The sequence below is a fragment of the Peromyscus maniculatus genome, chromosome 2 (genome assembly GCF_049852395.1).
Source record: "Peromyscus maniculatus bairdii isolate BWxNUB_F1_BW_parent chromosome 2, HU_Pman_BW_mat_3.1, whole genome shotgun sequence".
Classification (NCBI taxonomy): Eukaryota; Metazoa; Chordata; class Mammalia; order Rodentia; family Cricetidae; genus Peromyscus; species Peromyscus maniculatus.
This window is the reverse complement of record NC_134853.1, coordinates 137,769,682-137,772,282: the sequence shown is the minus strand read 5'-3', so window position 1 is coordinate 137,772,282 and position 2,601 is coordinate 137,769,682. Positions and strand designations below refer to the sequence as shown.

The following is a 2,601-nucleotide window of genomic DNA, read 5'->3' as shown; positions in this document are numbered from 1 at the left end:
TATTTTATTAAATTAATATATATAACAATCTTTTTAAGTGTTTTTTAAGTGTTTTTAAATGTTTTTAAGTGTTTAAGTGCTGATTCCCAAATTTTGTTACCTCTAATTCATCAACTTTTCACAGTGTAGTATTCATTCTAGGACCCACAACACCTTCATTGAAGGTGGAAAGCATGAAGTATGATGCTGGACCTTAAGGATGCAGCAGTAACCCAGATTGCTGTGGTTACTGCTTCGCAGAACTTGATTTCCAGCTGAGAGCTAAGATGTTGGACTATTTGCCTTGTTGTTGTTGTTGTTGTTGCTGCTGCTGCTGCTTGTTTTTTGAGACAGGGTTTCTCTGTGCAGCCATGACTGTCTTAGAACTTGCCCTGTAAACAGGCTGGCCTTGAACTCAGAGATCTCCCTGCCTCTGCCTCCCAAGTTCTGGGATTAAAGGCACTCACCACCATGCCAGTCTTTCTCATGGGAGGAAAGTACAAGGTTGTAAGGCTTGTGCTCAGCTCTTTGGGGCTCATGGAAAGTCTGGGAATCTTAGTATATACAACAACCTGATGGACAATAGGAGTAAGCAAGAGTTGGGTCAAGGTAAAGAAAGAGAATGCATATCACTCAAGGTTTTCTGTGTGAGTTAGCTTTATGCTTCTGTGACCAAATGCCCAAGAAAAGCGACTTAAGGAAGCAACAGTAGATTCTGCTCATGGTTTCAGAGAATCCAGTTCACTGTGGGCATGTGAAGGCATGCAAAGAGGAGGGCATGATGAAGCATCTCTGTCCAACTCATTACAAGCAGGGATCAGAAAAATGAGAATACAGAAAGAGGCCAGGGCATGATGTAGCCCCCAAGGACATGTCCCCATGAACTACTTTCACCTCCTACACCCTACCTCTACATTTTCTCACCTCCCAACAACACCATCATATTATGAATCCATCAAGGAGTCATTCCATTGATCCAGTCAGAGGCCCAAAGCCTATCCATTGTACATGAACCTGTTGGGGAATGGGCATTTCATAGTCAATTCATAACAAAGTCAATGGCAGAGTCAAATTTATGTGACATGAAGGAGGAGAAAAGGTGGCCTGAATTGAATCTGAGGAGGTTTGTGGGACCAGATTGCACTTGGCCTCAAGTCATCCCTATTGTCTCCAGATTGCAGAGAATGAGTTTCAGCTCATTTTTCCTCTTGGGCCGGGAATTCTTCAAGTCCATGTCCCTGACCTGTATCCAGTTCACATTATATATGGTTTCCACAAGGCAGTGAGCCTTTCTTAAGACACGGTCACGGAGCATCCTCCCAAGCCCATTCCCTTTATTTTAGTTAAAGGTTTCAATGGCTCAGACATCTCCTTCTTTATGAAGCATGTAAGCCCTGTAGAACAAGGGGGAAGGAGAGAACTGATGTGCCTGGGAGACATTTCACAGTGCCCTGTTCCACCAGCAAAGCAAGGGATGGTCCCCTAAGAACCTGTACAGAGCTGAAATGAGAGGCAGAAGGGGGAGTGTGCATGGGTCCTGCTATCACGTGATAGCAGTTCTTGAACAGTGATGATACAGTGTGAGTAGCTTCCATGTCCTTCTAGGGACTCATTCTGGGGGTCTCCCCCAGCCTGTTACCTTAAGGAAAGCCCTCTTCACATCCTTGTTCCGGAGGCTATAGATGACAGGGTTGAGAAAAGCAGAGATGACATTGTAGAACAGGGCAAGCTTCTTGTCCTCTTCTGGCGAAGCCTTAGAACCAGGCTTCATGTACATGACCATGGCGGGCACACAGAACATGGTGACCACGGTTATATGGGAAGCACAGGTGGAGAAGGCTTTCAGTCGCCCCTGTGCTGAACGGATCTTCAAGATGGAAGTAAAGATGTTAACATAGATGACAAGGATAAGGGATAGGGGGGATCAGTATGACGCTAAATCCAAGAATGAAATCTACTTGGTCGTTGACTGAAGTGTCTGCACAAGCCAGCTTTAAGACCGCGGGGACTTCACAGAAGAAGTGGTTGATCTTGTTGGGCCCACAGTAGGGGAGGCGCATGGCAAATATGGTGTAGATAAGAGCAGAGGCGATACCACAGAGTCCACAGAAAATGGCCATTATCCCACATACACATGGGCTCATGATGACCCTGTACCTGAGTGGGTGGCAGATGGCTACGTACCTGTCTATGGACATGATGGCAAAGAGCCAAGACTCGGTGACACCTAGCACCAAGAAAATGTACATTTGAGCCACACAACTGGAGTAAGAGATCGTCTTCTTCTGGCTGACCAGATGTGCCAACATCTGGGGCACAGTTGTGGTGGTATAGCCTAAGTCCAACATGGAAAGGATGCCGATGAAGAAATACATGGGGGTATGGAGGTGTGAGTCCAAGCAGATGAGGATGAAGATCAAGCCATTGCCCAAAATGATCATCAGGTAAATCATCAGAAAGGCTGAAAAGAGCAGAGGTGTGGTCCTGGGGCTCAGGGAGAAGCCCAGAAGAATGAATTCTGTCACAAAGGTCTGGTTGGGACCTTGCATTACACTCTATTCTTAATGAAAAAGAAGGCAGGAATTCACATAGGGGAAGAGCTAAGGCATGCACCAGAGTTGG

The 2,601-nt window shown here is 45.9% G+C and overlaps 1 pseudogene; it reads right to left on the bottom strand.

Annotated features, from left to right (window-relative positions):
• Positions 1-286: 286 nt before the first annotated feature.
• Positions 287-2,601, bottom strand: LOC102925759 (olfactory receptor 2A2-like; annotated as a pseudogene).